At 44.9% G+C, this 18,488-nt stretch overlaps 1 long non-coding RNA gene across 9 annotated transcripts in view; it reads right to left on the bottom strand.

The window, feature by feature from the left end:
* LOC138248725 (uncharacterized) overlaps positions 1–18,488 on the bottom strand; it is a 75,484-nt gene that overhangs the window by 14,636 nt on the left and 42,360 nt on the right. For 6 of the 9 annotated variants that reach the window (XR_011194632.1, XR_011194628.1, XR_011194629.1 and 3 more), the window contains exon 3: positions 5,992–6,132. This is a non-coding gene — a long non-coding RNA (uncharacterized lncRNA). Of the gene's footprint in view, positions 1–5,957; positions 6,133–18,488 lie in introns of all 9 variants that reach the window. The other 3 variants (XR_011194633.1, XR_011194636.1, XR_011194631.1) reach the window with 2 other exon arrangements.

Genomic DNA, 18,488 nt, shown 5'->3' with positions numbered 1-18,488 from the left:
CTTTCTTCCTCTTATTCTCCCTCTGATGATAGCGATGCCTGGCACAAAGCAGGGTCCAGTCGAATGTCCAAAAAGTGTATCCATGGTTTTCTGACATTCACTTTCACTGCAGTGGGAGTACTCATTGTCACTGAGAAAGGGCCTTTGAATTTCTATTTTCTCACAAAACTGCCTTGTTTTGGCCAACGGGTATTGGACTGGTCTGCTGGGCTGAGGTGGTGCACTTCTCCTTTTGCAATACCTGTTTAGAGACTAACTTGACAGACTTCAATAACTGAGATAAATAACAACTCATCTCATTCCCCAAAACCTTAGCCGTCTTATGGGCATCTGTCTTTTGCCACGCTATTGTTAAGGGTGTAGGCACAGGTGTCCTGTAACTGTCTGGTACAGGGTCAAATTGTGGTCACTACCTGGCTGATTTCTGAAGGTGTATAAAGCTAGAGATAGGCACACAGCCACTTCTTTTGTAACGTAGCACAGTTTGCTTTTTTTACTTTTAGGATGCCATTGAGGCACTCCACTATACCTTTAGTTTGTGGGTGACAAACAGATATAAAACACAAAGAGAGAGTTATGGGAGTGATGCTATCCCACACAAGCTCCCAAGAGAAATCTGTATATCCATTAACCACTAAAGGTGTGGGATAGATGAGGTTGAGGGTGGAATTAGACCAGTATTCCCTCAATTACCAGTACCGGTTGGTGACAAACAGATGACAACTTATGTTTTATTTATAGGAAGGTGAAAATGTGCTGAAAATGTTGTGAGGTTACTTTACCTATTACACAGTCATGTTATTTTAGCTTAGGTCTTCAGCTTGGGCCTTTTCACTCTGAGACATGCATTTTCATTCTTCTTATGAATTAGCAAAAGCTTTATTTTACTGGATATGTGTTTAATATTTTATAAGCTTTTCTCTGCAGAACATTTTTATTCTGTGCTTCACTGAAGGCTGAATGTGATAAGTTACAAGCTATTGCCAGCACAAAGCGTTTAGCATGTCCCCAACTCTCAGACATAGAAATATACATGTTGTCACGTCAGGGCAGTTTTCTCAGAACACCAGATGTTTTATTATAAAACACGTCCCCTACATGATGGAGGGGAATTCCCACTAGTTGCCATCGTATGCTGCAAGTCTCCTTTGCAGTTTCTACTGAGACCCAAAGCCTTCTCCACCTCCATGTGGGAGGACTCTCAGTAGACCAACAAACCTCTTCCCTACCGACAAACACAGGTATGGGTGATGAGTTCCTTTCAGGGGGGCTGATGGGCAGATTGGGGGTTACACTGCCATGCTCTTGTAAAGAATATTAGTAGTGCAGGTAGGGATTCTAGAACCCTTGTTGTGACAGTATGGTGGGACTTTTCCTATGTTTCGTTTTCCTTGTCACTGCCTTGTTTTTATGTTTTATCAGCCTTATAATCGCAATACATGCATTTTTACATAGAATGCAGTTGATTCAATAAAACTTATTGAACCGAGTCCTGCTTCTGTATTGCCTTAGAATGTGTGAGACATATATGACTGAAAGAAAGGGGTAAGATCTGTTCCACCACGATTCCACGGCGAAATCTAGATGTCATGGGGCTGCCACAAATCACCTTTACTCTTGGGTATTGGTGAGGTGGTGCTGGCTGGCCAGAAGGGTTATGCCGACAGCTGTCACCCAGCACCCGACCAGACTCAGTCCCTCGCGCTCGGTGGTGCTGCTGTCCAAATCCAGCAGTCTTGTTACTATATTAGGAGTCTCTATGACGGAACATTGCATTATCAAAGTGTGTGCCTTTATATGAGCAAATCACTTCTGCAATTCCCCACCTGGGTATTACTTCTCTTATTAAAGAATTGGTTGCTTGTAAGGAAATGCCTCCTTGGCATGGTTACCCCCTAACGTTTTGCCTTTGCTGATGCCAGTTATGATTGAAAGTGTGCTGGGACCCTGCTAACCAGGCCCCAGCACCAGTGTTCTTTCCCTAAACTGTACCTTTGCTTCCACAATTGGCACAGACCTGGCACTCAGATAAGTCCTTTGTAAATGGTACCCCTGGTACCAAGGGCCCTGATGCCAGGGAAGGTCTCTAAGGGCTGCAGCATGTCTTATGCCACCCTGGGGACCCCTCACTCAGCACATGCACACTGTCTCACAGCTTGTGTGTGCTGGTGGGGAGAAAAGGACTAAGTCGACATGGCACTCCCCTCAGAGTGCCATGCCAACCTCACACTGCCTGTGGCATAGGTAAGTCACCCCTCTAGCAGGCCTTACAGCCCTAAGACAGGGTGCACTATACCACAGGTGAGGGCATATGTGCATGAGCACTATGCCCCTACAGTGCCTAAGCAAAACCTTAGACATTGTAAGTGCAGGGTAGCCATAAGAGTATATGGTCTGGGAGTTTGTCAAACACGAACTCCACAGTCCCATAATGGCTACACTGAAATCTGGGAAGTTTGGTATCAAACTTCTCAGCACAATAAATGCACACTGATGCCAGTGTGCATTTTATTGTAACATGCACCCAGAGGGCATCTTAGAGATGCCCCCTGAATACCAATCCGACTTCTAGTGTGGGGCTGACCGGTTTCTGCCAGCCTGCCACAACCAGACGAGTTGCTGGCCACATGGGGAGAGTGCCTTTCTCACTCTGTGGCCAGGAACAAAGCCTGCACTGGGTGGAGGTGCTTCACACCTCCCCCTGCAGGAACTGTAACACCTGGCGGTGAGCCTCAAAGGCTCACCCCCTTTGTTACAGCACCCCAGGGCATCCCAACTAGTGGAGATGCCCCGCCCCTCTGGCCACTACCCCCACATTTGGCGGCAAGGCTGGAGGAGATAATGAGAAAAACATGGAGGAGTCACCCACCAGTCAGGACAGCCCCTAAGGTGCCCTGAGATGAGGTGACACCTGCCTTTAGAAATCCTTAATCTTAGTTTTGGAGGACTGCCCAGGATTAGGGATGTGCCCCCCTCCCCACAAGGAGGAGGCACAAAGAGGGTGTAGCCACCCCCCGGGACAGTAGCCATTGGCTACTGCCCTCCCAGACCTAAGCACACCCCTAAATCTAGTATTTAGGGGCAACCAAGAACCCAGGAAATCAGATTCCTGCAACCTGAACTAAAGAAGGAGGACTGCTGACCTACAAGCCTGCAGAGACGACGGACGGCGAAAACTGCTTTGGCCCCAGCCCTACCGGCCTGTCTCCAGAGTTGAAAACCTGCAACCAGAGACGCATCCAACAGGGACCAGTGACCTCTGAAGCCTTGGAGGACTACTCTGACCCCCAGGACCAAGAAACTCCCATGGGCAGCGGCTCTGCTCAACAATGTGCAACAAACTTGCAACTTTTCCACAACTTAAAAGACGTTTCCTGCCAGAAGTATGAGACTTCCCACTCTGCACTCGACGCCCCCGGCTCGAGATCCAGAGAAAAAAACACCACAGGGAGGACTCCCCGGCGACTGTGACCCCGTGAGTAGCCTGAGATGACCCTCCTGGACCCCCACAGCGACGCCTACAGAGAGAATCTAGAGGCTACCCCTGACCGCGACTGCCTGTAATAAGGGACCCGACGCCTAGAACCAGCACTGCACCCACAGGCCCCAGGACCTGAAGGAACTGAACCTCAGTGCAGGAGTAACAGCCAGGCGACCCTCTGCCTAGCCCAGGTGGTGGCTGGCCCGAGAAGCCCCCCCTGTGCCTGCCTGCAGCGCTAGAGTGACCCACGGGTCCCTCCATTGTTTCCTATCTAAAACCCGACGCCTGCTTTGCATACTGTACCAGGCCGCCCCTGTGCCGTTGAGGGTGTGTTTTGTGTGCCTACTTGTGTCCCCCCCAGTGCCCTACAAAACCCCCTGGTCTGCCCCCGAGGACACAGATACTTACCTGCTGGCAGACTGGAACCAGAGCACCCCTGTTCTCCATAGGCGCCTATGTGTTTTGGGCACCTCTTTGACCTCTGGACCTGACCAGCCCTGAGCTGCTGGTGTGGTAACTTTGGGGTTGCCTTGAACCCCTAACGGTGGGGTGCCTATGCTCAGGAACTGAGACTTTTAAGTGTCTTACTTACCTCACAATCTAACCTTTACTTACCTCCCCCAAGAACTGTTGATTTTTGCACTGTGTCCACTTTTAAAATAGCTTATTGCCATTTTAACAAAGACTGTATATGATATTGCTTTTATTCAAAGTTCCTAACTTACCTGTGTGGAGTACCTTGCATTTTATGTATTTACTTCAAATCTTGAACCTGTGGTTCTTAAAATAAACTAAGAAAATATATTTTTCTATATAAAAACCTATTGGCCTGGAGTAAGTCATTGAGTGTGTGTTCCTCATTTATTGCCTGTGTGTGTACAACACTACCCTCTGATAAGCTTACTGCTTGACCACACTACCACAAAATAGAGCATTAGAATTATCTAATTTTGCCACTATCTTACCTCTAAGGGGAACCCTTGGACTCTGTGCACACTATTTCTTACTTTGAAATAGTATATACAAAGCCAACTTCCTACACTGACACAATACGTTACAACATTATCATGGATGTAAGTAACTATTTGCAGTGCTTGGGATCTGGTCTCCCACTCGTGTTTTAAACTCTTGAATTGTGAATGTCTGTGAAAATGCACCAAGGAGAGCCTCTGGTGTAATAGGTGACTGTGTTATTATTTCAAACCGAGGGATGTTACATGGACATGGGGGTTCTCCATAAACCCACTGAAATATCTATTTTAATCACTGTCATCTGTTTTCTGCCACAGTGAATCATCAGTCTCATTCTTCGAGAATTATTATTAAACTTTGCACTTGTCTTGGGATTTTTTTTTACTTTTGCTCCCCATGTTTTTATCTGAAATAATGTTTCCCCTCTTGTAGGACACTCTAGGGCAGAGGTCTTCAAACTGGGGGGAGGGCCCCCCTAGGGGGGCCTGAAGTGGTCCCGGGGGGGTCGCCAGACTCTAGCCAAAAGAAGCATTATACAGATAACAGGCCTTTGTTTTAAGCAAAAGCATGTTATTGCATTTTTAAAAAGGTAACAGTACTTAACAGCAATGTTTAAATAGGTCTAGACATATTTAAACATTGCCATCTTTATAAAATAATTGTGAAAAATTCTGAAGGGGGGCCCAATGATTTTTATTTTTCAACCGGGGGGGGGGGGGGGGGAGGGAGGGGGGGCGGCATTAAAAGGTTTGGAGACCACTGCTCTAGGGGTTTGTATTGGAATATCACAAATATGGCAAAGATCTTGTACCCTTTCTACTTCGCTTATAGAAGACCACATGACAACCGGTGGAGACCCCTGACACTTCTCTATTTTTTGGTCCTTATGATTATGAAATACTGTATTCTTTAAGTCAACCTCTGTAGTCATGGAGGGATATCTACTTGCAACTAGTGTGCTTTTTGGGTTTGCAAACATGAGTCTGACCGTGCTCAGGGCACAGTCAGTTGACACCAACCATCCGGTTGTTCCCTTACCCAATCATCAGATTCTCCAACTGATGCCTCAGCCTCGGTCGCTCTCCCTTAAAGACGTCTTCCAGATATCTTAAATCTGGGAATTTGGGAGCGGGCGTAAGGCCTGCCAGCGATGACCACGTCAGACTTCATACTTGTTACCGGTTGCCTCACTATTTCTACTCAAGCCCTTTAGATTTAACCGGGATACCGGTCAGCCACTCACCAAAGGAAAGTCCCTTCCAAGAGCTGTCCCATGGGTAATACACTATTGCCTGTTATTCTTCCCTTCTATTTCAAGGGGGATTCACATAAGCTAGTCTTCCAGTCTGACTGGAAAATCCCCACATTTCATTTCTCTAACCATAACATTGCATCCTGAAAAAAACACATAAATCATGCATGCATTTCCTCTTCCCTCCATACTATGATTGCCACAGAATCATGCAATTAGAATTTTAAGGTATGAAGCCCGACCTCTCCTCACCCTTTAGGATGGCAACCTCAGGAAATCATCCCACCTGTTTTGAATATGCAGACTTTAGTTTTAAAGCACAGTGTCTGTTCACCTAATTTCTGTGCAGTACTCTCATCAATCTGGGCAGACGGCGTCTTGTTATGCAATAGTCCGGAACGGAAGGGGGGCTTCTGGCTGGTTATGCCTAATGTTGACAGGGAAGAAATAAAGGAACAACACAATTCTGGTTGGCAATATAGTATAGGTTTTTATCAAATACAGCCGAGAGGTCAGATAAGCTCTGTAGAACTGAAACTGAACTCAGACTGCAACATGACAGACAGTGTCTTATATAGTCTCAAACCCACAATGTTTTATTCGTCGGCATGCATAATAAATACTGGGCTTGAAGCACATTGTTATCTCTAATAGTTTCAACAAGAAGCAATAGTTTCTGCAAAATCATCTAACCATGTTACAAAAAAGTGACTGAAATGCACCTGTTATTGATACATTGTTTAGTAGTCGGAACCACGGTGTCCATCATGGTCTTAAACTTTAAAGCATATCAGTACTTTCTTCCCTACACGTCTGTTGCTGTGCAGTGTGTAATCACAGGCTTATCATGTTCCTTTGTGTTGCTGTGATCTACGTTCTTTCTCAGAGATGTGTATTAAAATGTGGGCCTGTGGTGCATGCTGTGACCTTCCATTTCTGCTGTGTTACTAATTATATTTATCTACTACAACTCATGTCTGCCTTCTCTCCAAGCCCCCACTCTATTCTTGCTCTATATTCTGACATCCTTAACAGTTTGGGCTTGTGTTTGTCCTTGACTACATACAATTCAGCACTTTCTCATGATCCGCGCATTAGCAAGAGAAGGCCTTCTCTCTTTTTATACATTCACTGTAACACTACAGGGGCCTTACCAGGGCCCTAACAGTTACTTCTAAGAATTTGGCAAAAACAACCAATTCAAAAATGCAATTTAACTAAAGGAACTTTTTGGATTCATTTGTGTAGCCACTTACTAAGTGGTATCAGCAAATGCAAAATCTCAGACCCCACCGCTGTACCACCAGTGTAGGAAGCTGGCTCTCTATACAGTGCACTATCGAGAAGTACACCGTGCAGAGAGTTGAGTGGATCCCCAATTGGTTTGCGGAGGCAAAAGTAGATAGAACTAACGCTCTATTTTGTGGCAGTGTAGGCAAGCAGTTAGGCTCATCAGAGGGTAGTGCTAAGCATTTGTGGTACTCACAGAGGAAATAAATGAGACACACACTCAAAGAATAAATCCGAGACCAATTTAGAATAATACTTCTTTTTATGTATGTTTTAAACCAAAAAACTTCGTTATAAGGCAAGTACTTTTTTAAACATAAATTCACATGCAGAATTTGACACTGCAATTGTTAGAGTTCTTAAATGTTAACCTATGGAAGGAAATCACATTCTGCAAACAAGCACTTTACGATGACTCACAGGACCAATCTTGTAGATTTAAAGTGAATACTAGGCAAGGGTCAGGACCACACCAACAAGTCACTCGGGGCAGCACTGGGACGGCCGGGTGCAGAGGTCTAGCACAGTGTTTGGTGTCCAATGTATTTCAAAGGGGATTGGTCTCCGTGTATTTGGGCTGCAGTCGGGGACACCCAACAAGTAGGTCGTAAACGTGGGGTGCTTGGGGACACAGATGCACCTTTGATCCTCTTCACCCAGGGGCGACAAATGCCAGGGTGTCCTTAGGCATCGGGTTTCCTTGTCCAGGAGCACTTACGGTTGGGGGGATCGTTTGGTCTGAGGCTACAAGCGTCATTGTGGAGTCCAATAGGGGTTAAACCACAGTGGATTCAAGATCAGGAGAGCTGAGGGACGTCGTTGATACTAGGGGTCCACTTCAACCCGAGCCCGCGGCAACAGGTGCAGTGGTTGCTTCAAATGTCAGGTTTCTCTCACCAACAGAGGTTGCAGGAGAGTGGGCCTGTGTACAGAGGCTGCAGGCGACTTCGGGAAACCCAGAAGGGGTGAAAACACAATGGGCTCGGACCCTGGGGAACCTTGTTGGCATCGGAAATCCACTCCCACTTGTGTTGGTAACGGCGGGTGCAGTGGTGACTTCAGGTGTCTGGTCTTTGCGGTTCCGGAAGCTGCAGAGTCCTTTCTGTAGAGTTGGTTGGAGAGCAGGTCCTCTGCTCAAGGGGGCTTGAATCTTTTTTTAAGGCAGGCAGCCCTCCCAGGTTTCTGGAGGTTCATCTTCAGGATGAGCCATGTTTTGGTGCAGAGCCCGTCAAGGGTTGCAGACAGGCCTGCGGGGCTGTTACCAGATCAGCTGCTTCTCTTCTCTTAAGCGGGTGAGACTCTTCTTTGTCCTTGGTCTTCTTAGGTCCTCAGGATCTGAGTTCTGGGGTTCAAGGGTGCCACCTAAATACTCAATTTAGGGGCGTTACAGGGAGTGCCAGCTAGCAGCCAATGGGCTGCTCACCTTTAGGGGGACTATACCCTAAGACCACTTCCATTGGGAAGTGGGCATAACCCTGACCCCTAGTGGCCTACTTCCTTCCAAATGAAGATGGAGAAATTTAAAAAGTGGTGTCCACTTTAGCTTGTTTGCCTTAGGGGTGGGACTGGCATGTAGTGGGCACACTTCCTAATCTGCTTAATTTTCCTGTCTTGCTGCCAAAAATGGGATCAGGGGGGCTGGTCATCTCTTGCATTTGGAGAGACATGGGTCGCATTACAAAGGCAGCTAGGCCTTTGAAACTTCCTATCCTGGAATGTCCATCCTGCTTGGAGGAAGTGTCAACACCCCCACCAATGCAGGCTTTTGTCTCTAGACCCCGAGAGCACTGACTTTCACCTTAGGGGGGTCACAAATGTGGCTAAGGTGGCTAAACTGGTCAGGACCAGTCTGTTAACACACTAGGAGCTGGTAGATTTACTAAGGTGCCCTCTGGGTGTCTGTATTGGTAAATCCAACATTGGCATCAGTGTGGGTTCACCAATATGAAATGTTTGATACCAAACATCCCTATATTCAGTGAAGCCATCATATAGGTGACCAGTGTCCAGCACATGTATTTAAAATAGCTTCCCTGGTCACTTATGTCTGAGATTCAACAAAGACATAGCAGGGACCTATCGGCTTGGGCAGATATGCCCTCACATGTACTATAATGCTCCCTGCCTTAGGGTTGTAAGGCCTGCTAGAGGGGTGACTTACATATATTACATACAGTGTTAGGGGTCATATTTTCACTTTTGTCTGCACCAGGACACGCAGCCTGCAATGACAGTCTGTCATGTGCTTGGTGAGGGTGGCACAATTCATGCTGCAACCCTTAGGAGCAGTCTTTAGTACCCCAGGCACCAGGGGTACCATTTACTAGGACTTACAGAGGATGCTAAAGGTTTTGCCAATTGGGGAAACAAGTTGGCATGGAAATCCAAAATAAACTTAGGAAGGAATTTCAGGTGAGTCCTCATGACCACTTTGTTAGAATGGAAGAATGTGTATGGTTCGTGAGAGCACAGTGCTTGGATTTCGCTAACCCTGAGAGCTGATGTTATTGCTACAAGGAAAGCTGTTTCCCAAGGAAGACGTTGCAGGGAAGCCTTGTAAATGGCCTCGAAAGGGTCCTGCATAAGTCATGAAAGGACTATGTTGAGGTCCCAGGGAGGTGAAGGCCGCCTAATGGGAGTGAAAACCTTCTTCAACCCTTTTAGAAAATGCTTTATTACAGGGATTTTGGAAAAAGAGATTTGTGAAAGACGTTTTCTATAGGCAGTAAAGGCTGCCAGGGGCATCTTTATGGAAGAGAACTGCAAGCCAGATTTTGCCAAGTGTAGCAAGTACAGAAGAATGACATCTTCTTGGCAAGCTGCAGGGTCCACGGTCTTGGAGGAACACCAAATGCAAAATCTCTTCCACTTGAAGGCAGATGCGGAGCTGGAGGAAGGCGGCTTAGCTTCCTTGAGGCTCTCAATGCAATGTTGTGGCAGATTCAAATAGCCATACTGCACTAGCTCAAGAGCCATGCCGCCAAATTCAAGGAGAAGAGGCTTGAGTGGTCCATATGGCCTCTACATTTTTTTAGAAGGTCTGGTTTGCATGGCAGATTGAGATGTGGACGATGTGACCTTTGAAGAAGGTCTGTAAACCACCATTGACGTGGCCACTCCAGAGCTATTAGGATCATCTTGGTTCTCCAGTGGGCAGCTTGATGAGGACTGACGGAATCAAAGGAAATAGAGGAAAGGCAGAAAGAAATGTGCCGGACCAGTTGATCATAGGGCATTCCTCAGTGTCCTTGGCTGGAAGTACTTCGAGACGAAGCTTCGGCATTTTTTGTTTTCTGCGGTGGAGAACAAGTCAATGGTTGGAGTGCCCCACAGCTTGAAGCTGTATTATATGATGTTGTCGTGTAAGACCCATTTGTGGTTTTCTTAGGGATCTCTGCTGAGAGGATCTGCCTGAGCATTATGGACACCTAGAAAGTGTGTTGCCGTGATCGACAGGTTCTTGGCTATGAGCCATTTCCAGATCATTTGGGCCTCATGTGACAAGGGCTTGGACCTTGTTTCTCCCTGCTTGTTGAACAAGCAGGGACTGGGTTGTGAACGACGGCGAAACGCCTTGAGCGCCAGATGGACTGCGGGTAGATCAAGGAGATTGATGTGGTAGGTCATCTCTCTGTGTGACCACTTGCCTTGAATTTGGAGATGATCCATGTGGGCTCCCCAACCTAGAAGTGATGCATCTGTCACTATTGATTGAGGTGGAATATGCTGATGAAATGGCATTCCTCGAAGCAGGTGGGCTGGTGAACACCACCATTTCAGGGATTGCTTTGCATGAAGGTATAATTTTAACTTGTATTCCCAGTTGCCCATCAGTTGCTCCCACTCATTCTTGCGACATTCTTGGAGAGGTCACATGTGAAGACGGGCGTGCGGTTTGAGGAAGATTCAGGAGGCCATCAAGCCGAGAAGAGACGACATTGCCCTCACCACTGAAGAGAGACTTTCATGAGAGAGTGACACTTCTGAAGGATTGATAAGCCTCTCTCCTCCAAAGGACACAACCTTGCTTGTTTGGTGTTGATGGAGGCTCCCAAGTAATGCAAGGTTTGAACCGGGATAGGTGCTGATTTGCTGAGGTTGATATGAAACCCCACCATTGAAGGAGATTGCAGGTCCAGGTGTAATGAAGTTATGCTTCCTGAGACAGTGAGGCATTTATGAGCCAATCGTCTAGGTATGGGTAGATGAAGATGTGTTTTCTCAGATGGGCCGCCACCACTGCCATGCACTTTGAGAAGGTTCTGGGCGTTGACTTTAGACAAAATGGAAGTATTTGAGACTGATAATGGTCCTGTCCCACAACGAACCTCAAGAACTTTCGATGCTTTCTTGCAATTGGAATATGAAAATATGCATCCTGATGGTTGATGGAGGAAATCCAATCCCCCTGTAATGCCAGCATCCAGAACTTTTCTTAACAAATCCATTTGTTGGCTACTTTGAGGTCGAGTATGGGTCTGAATTTGTTCTTGTCTTTCTTTTTCACCAGAATGTACCTGGAGTAAATGCCTGCCCCCTGGTGTCTGTGAGGAACAGCTTCCACCTCCTTCTTCTGTAAGCGGATGTTGACTTCCAACCGTAGCAATGGGAGATGGAAATTGGACGGTTTCAGAGATATGGATGGTGTCAAGCTTGTGAACCTAAGACAATACTCATTTTGTACAATATTCAGAGCCCAGGCACCTTGTGTGATGTTTTGCCACTCTGCAAGATGATGAGAAATGCTTCCCCCTACCGGAGTGGGTAACAGAAGAGGGGGAAGATGGGATTCATGGCTTGAATGTTATTGCCGGTTTACCCCCTTGAGCAGGTTGCTGGGTAGATCATCCTCTTGTCTGCTTTTGTGGCTGTTGGAAAGGTCTTTGGTGCTGTTGCAGTGGTCGATCTGGATAGCAATGAGGGGCTTGAACCATTTTAGGGTAAAAGCAGCCTTGATATGGTCTGGAAAATGTTGTCTACTCTTTTGGTCTCTTTAGTCCCACCATTGTAAGGGTTTCCATTTCACTTTTTATGCATGCCATCTCATCATCAGTTTGACTTCCAAAGAGAGTGGAACCTCAGAATGTAAGTTTTGGATCCTTTGCTTAGACTCCGACTAGAGAGATGTTAAAGCCAATCATGGTTTTTTAAGGCCACTCCGTGAGAGTATTCCCTAAAAGGGAAGGTTTTGCCGCTGCACTTACCACTTCATTAGAGACCATGGTGCCCTGTGTTGACTATTTCCATGAAATCCTCCCGTTTGTCTCTGGGAAGATGATCTTCAAAATGCTGGATAGAGTCCCAGAGAGCTCTACCATATCTGCCCAGGAAAGCAGTTGCACTGGCTGCTTTCAATGTTGTTGCAGCAGTGCTGCAGACTTTGCGGCCTGCAGAGTCTAGTTTCTTGCTCTCCTTATCAGGAGGAACAGATGATGATGGACATGTGGAGTAGTGCTTTTTGACTGCTAATATTACCACAGAGTCTGGAGGCGGATCAGAGCAGAAGAATAGAGGATCTTGATCAGGAGGCTGGTATTTCTTTTGTAGCTTTGACGAAGCAGGCTTAACTGTGGTCGGTGTCAAAACAGCTCCACTGCTGGCTCCAAGAGGCCAGGGACCACTGGTAGTGGTGTTCTTGAGGCTATTGATTAATGTATTGTCTCATATATTACAGATGTGGAGGGTGTAGGTACCGACATCTGTATATTAAGTTTGGTCCCTCCACATAGCATGGCCTCTTGGAATATTGTAATGTCGTCCACTGGAGAGATATGAGACGGTGGAGAGTCACACAATGTCGGAGAATATCCTCTCGTAGAGGTGGACGTAGCATCTCTAGATCTATGACGGGACCTTGTGTAAGCTCTAGATCTGGACCTTGACCGGTGTGACCTATGCCATTGTTGAGAATGGCGCAAAGATGGTGAAGAATGCCTAGAACTATGGTGTCTGCAATGGTGCGAGTGATGGGGAGTTCGGGAGCACCATCTATGTCGTGGTAAGGGATCTCCTTGGAGGAACTGGCGCAGTTGGAAGGGGCACTGGAGGTTGCGTTGTCAGTGGTGGTGGAATATGAGGGGAAGGCACAGGTGGATGAGATGGAGATGAAGATGGGAGAAGGCGAATATATTCTTGAATACTGAGAATCCAGAGACAAGTAAATTTGTCTCCTTTTCTTTATTGTCTCCTGGTGTCTCCTCAACGTTGACATTCTACTATGACGCCTCGACATTGATCTGCTCCTCGACATTGACACCTCAACGTCAATTCACTCCTTCCTGACGATGAGACACTGTTCAACGTGGACCATGGTCTGCGACTAGACGATGTATTGACGTCAATCCAGCTCATGACGGCAAACAGGTAGGAGTCATACCTTGCCTCGTCCACCGTCTCGCTGTCGACGGGTACGATGTCATATTTGAGCAAGAATCCTCTTTTGGGACCTCCCAAGTTCTTCTGAGGTTGATGGAAGAGCCCTGGTGGAAGGCTGGCCTACCCCTCGCTCCGAGGTCCCACCTTCAACCTGTTCTTGTTGTTGCCATCCCTTCTCAGTCCCATAGAGGCAAATCTTCTCCCTTTCTCGTAAGGTGTGAGGTGAAAAGTTCCTGCAGTGATCACAAGTCAGGAACATGAAATGCTGGAAGGCAGATAATGCAAACCTCATGAGGGTCTGATTTTGGCCTTCTTCCTCACACAGGCAGGGCACTTGTCAAATAAAGAAGGCATTTTATTTGACAAAACACCTTACTTTTCTGTTAGGAAAAAATACAGAAAAAGATGAAAACTGCTGAGTAAAAGTGTTGTCACCAAATTCTACTGAAACATTTGGATGACAAAAAGCCTCAAAAGGCCAAGCTCAATGCTCCAGGATCTTGTCAGCGGGAGCTGTAAAAAAGAACTGAAACTACTGCCACCTGCTGAGCATGATGGGATACTGGTGGTCTCTTGGTTCTTAAAGGTACAGTCTCTATTTTAACTCATATAATGACAGCCTATGGGGCTACACTGTCCTGCTTTGCTTCATCTCTATTGAAAAAGGGTTTGTGAAAGACATCTATGCTGTTTTACCAAAATATCATGAAATTATATACATATATAATTCTGCTGGCCCCCTTTTTAAGTACAAGATGAAGAAGTGGGCCATTGTAGCCTGCTCCTATAGGCTGCATAATAGTTTTCTCTCCTAAGTGACTCTGTGGGCCTTCCCGAAGAAAGACGAACATCTACACTTATCAAAACATATTATGAGCAAGTACTAGGGGGTCCCCACATGTGGGCAGGACTATTCAGTGATTATGACTATAAATGAAGATCCCCTACGAGAGAATGGGCTGACCCAAAGCCCACTCCAGTAATTGGTATTGTACACAAAAGGTCTTTGATAACAGACATCTAAAAGCTGTCTGTATGTGAAACCTGAAAAAGAAGAACCAGGAATATAAACATTGGACTGTTGGAGCAGAAGCTCTGTATGAGCCACTATCGGTCCTAAGTCACGCCATTGTCTCCAGTGGAGCTCTCAACATGCTAATGTTGTAATATAGCATTTTAACATTGTGCAGAGGGCAATAACAATTGTTAAAGGCCTTCACAGGTTTAAAACCCAAGCTGCGGGCAAGTATAGTGAGGAAAAAGCGCTTTAAAACAACCTGTATAGCCTGAAGAAGAAGGGCTACAACGCTATTAGAATATACAAATATGTCACCCACTGAGGGTAGAATGTTCTAACATAAATAGGGAAAAACAGAATGCAAGCACTGGAATGTTGGAGCAGAAGATATGTAGCAGTCATTATTGGCCAGAGACACTCCACTACCTTCACTGGAGCATTCAGTCTAATTCATTCTAATATATTGGAGAAAGTATGCCCTGCTGTAAATTGTAAGGATGCTGCAAGTCACCGAGGAGTTCCATGACCCTCTAGAGGAACAAGCCTGAATGCTGTGTTCCTTTAAAGGGTCATAGAACTCTGACGTCACTTGCAGCATCTTTTTGATGTATGGCAGAGGACAATGTAGTCCTTATAATAAATGACTACACCATCACCATTCCCACAAACTGCTTAAATCCTTAGTATTTGCTCTTTTAAATGACACAGTATGTTTGCAAATGTGAAGAATTAAAGTAGCAATCTATAGATTAAATCAAACACATCAAAGGCAGTTAGTAATTTGTTGCAAAACAATATTAGAATCAGTTTAATGTATGTCAGATTTTAAAGATTTTTTTTTTGCTGGGAATGTGTAGGAACATGCTGCTGTGTGGAACAAGTGAACATTTTATCTTAAATGTGTCCTTTCTGCTGATGTTTATTTTTTGAAAACTATATCAGAACAAGTAAAGAACAGTTCTCCTCTTCCTTGTTTAAACTGCAGCTGTAATTAGCTGTAATCTGGCCGCAGGCATTATAGCAGGCATTATGAGGTCACAACTCAGCTTTGGCAACTTATTACAGTTGAGCAGCTACTTAATTTCATTATTACAGATGACCAGAGACATCACAATTCGACTGTAATAAGGAAATTAGATATGAGCTTTTATAGAGGGATTGAAGGCGCCTGTGTATTACCTCAATTATTAGTTAAGTTCCAGACCAGGAACAAGGAGAGAATGTTGTGCCTGTCTGTAATGTGAACACTCAACAAGTAATTGAGGCATTACTTGCACAGCAATAGCCTTGGGTACACGTACATGGACACTGAAGGGGATCACATTATTTCTGCATTTGGGTATATACACCCTACTGGTGTGACTTTTTAGCTCAGTCAAGTAACAATGTGGAGAGCAACACATGGATCATTCTCCTCACCCGTTCTTTTTCATGGGTAGCACAAATCAAAGGGAAAAAATAGGGGGGGAGGGGGGAAGTAGGGGTGTGTGTGTATGTATATATATATATATATATATATATATATATACATATATATATATATACATGACAGTGGTATTGATGGTGGCAAAATATCAAACTTTAATATAGACCTGCACTTGCATCTACTCCACAATAGGGACAATTAACACAGTGCCAATGTAAACAGGCGTGGAGTTAAGTACAATTCGCTCCTACATATCCCTTATTCCCGGCCCATCCAATAAAATCTGTTTGACAGGTCAAGAAGGACTACAGGATCGGTCGCTTTCGCTTTCAGTAACTCCTCTCGTCCAATAACACACCGGGCAAAGGCTCTCTCGCCTTTTGACCCAGTCTTGCCAGAGGCCAGGCTCCCAAATGTAGTCTCTTTTTCACACTACGAATTCCAGATTATCCATCCTGGTAGCTATCTTATCCGTTTTAGCGTCCACCGCGTTTAGCAGCAAGTGAAGCTGATAAGCCCTGACATGCCCGCCAATATAAAACCCTTTGAAGAAGAGGCTCACTCAAGCAAACTAGGCCCCGCAAAATCCCTTGTCATAACTAAAAGCTGCGGCCTCCGACCCTGCACTTGTTCACATGATTTGGCTTCTCAGGAGAAGGGAGGGATGAGGGGGGCTATTATTTAGGGCTGAAGGTTTTCAAAGAGCCCCCACATGAAAGCTTAGATGAAATGGCGACAGAAGGCTGCTACTTGGCTACAACAGCATAATAAAATAAACAGCATACGTGCGGAGCCTGAACATAGTAGCGATGTCAGCACGCATCTAGAAAAACTACAGTTAAATCTTGACGATCCCACAGAAAGTTAAGGTTCGTTGTGTGAAATAAAAACAATCGTGTACTATACAGCTTGGTGTTTAAATATAGGACCAACATTTAAATGGATCGGCACTGGAGTATGTTTAAGCCATTCCATTAAGAGGATCACCGATAGGTTCATCTTTAGGTTTCACAACGTGGAAGGCAGGCTGTGAAAACGAATTCAATCCAAAAACGATTGAATGAAAACTCTGGGTTTTAAGTGGAGCAGATGTTGTTGGCCTGCTTAAAAAAAGTCAGAACTCCATGCAGGCCTATGCATTTGAATGAGACGTGAGATATTTTACTTTCATATAATTGTGTGACCCCCACCCCGCCAAAGCTTGTTTGCCCATGCCCTACATGATTTTCTACTTTGCGAAAAGTTCACGTGTGCTCTTTAAGTGACTATGATATTTCAGCTTTTTGTTTAACTTCACAAAGATAATACTTTTTCACTGACAGTCCCCTTTCCCTACTTCACGTGCAAAAAGTAGGTGCCATGTAGTTTCCCAACCTTATTAAATGATTTATGGTCAGGGCCTCTGGGATAATGCCATTCTGCTGCGCTTTTTTCCCCACATAATTATAGATTTGCCACTTTTGCCACATAATCTATTGTCTGTTGAATAATTTGCATATCTGGGGAAGGGACGTTGCAAAAGGTTGAATGTTCACCTTTCAGTTGCATACTGCTGTATTTGGTTGTCTAACTGGTACTAATAAGGTGAAACCTTTATCCAGACAACGTTAACGTGTAAAAAATGACAAAATATTGAACTAACATTAACACAAAATGTGCTGCATTATGCTGCATAATTCTAGTGATGCTGCTTATGGGTCCTCCATTTAATTGAAAGTTTAGAAGTGCAGAAAGGAGTGGGGGAAGTGATGCAAATATATGTGAATTACTCACAAAGATACATCTTAATGGGTGTTTAGAACAACTGCCAGACCATTCCACTGACCCTATCATGGATGAACACCCACATCCTTTCCAAGAAGTAGGGCAACTGGAATTATACAATTCTATAACTGTAGCTTTTTCCCCACAATTAAGGATTTGCCAGATTTGCCACATAATCCATCATCTGATGCATAATCTGCAGATTCTAATAAAAAAAAAAATTCTAGCTCAATCACATCAAAAGTTACTAAAAACTCACCATACCTTCGCTCGCAGTGGATGGCCATTTGCAAAGGTTAACTGGTTATCTTTCATTTGCTTATTTCTGACACAAATAAAGAGAAATCTTTGCCTAGACAAAATTACGATGTGCAAAAATGACAAAATAATGAATACTATGAAAAAATTTGCTGCGTTATGCAGCATATTTTGGCTTTTCTTGCTGAATAATTTAGTCAGCACTGACGCATAATTTAGTGCTCCACTGCTGCAAAATTCAAGTGGTACTGCTTACAAGCATCTCTGCCCAGGAGATGGGTCAGGAGCTGACTTTGTAAATAAGGATTTGAAATTCATATCTACAGATGCAAATGTCTTAGCCTTGACATCACTGCAAAATGACAAAATTATGGCCTGCAAATACGCTTTAACATTTAACAAAGCGCCTAAATAAATCATCATGTATTAAAGTGTTGATATCGTTCCTTTACCACCCCCGTAAGAAAATACTGTGAAGGCATTTGCAAATGCCTCACTGCACCCAAGTGAGCAAATTAAATCATTCGTCATAAGAAGCTCATTCTTGCTGGCCTGTCTCTGGCAACATTCTCACTGCATACAGCCTGTGTCTGTAATACTGCACAGATCACAAGAAAAAGAGATGATCACAGGCCCCTTTTAAGCTGCACCT

This window comes from Pleurodeles waltl, chromosome 8 (genome assembly GCF_031143425.1).
Source record: "Pleurodeles waltl isolate 20211129_DDA chromosome 8, aPleWal1.hap1.20221129, whole genome shotgun sequence".
NCBI classification, from domain to species: Eukaryota; Metazoa; Chordata; class Amphibia; order Caudata; family Salamandridae; genus Pleurodeles; species Pleurodeles waltl.
This window is presented reverse-complemented; position numbering and strand designations above follow the sequence as displayed.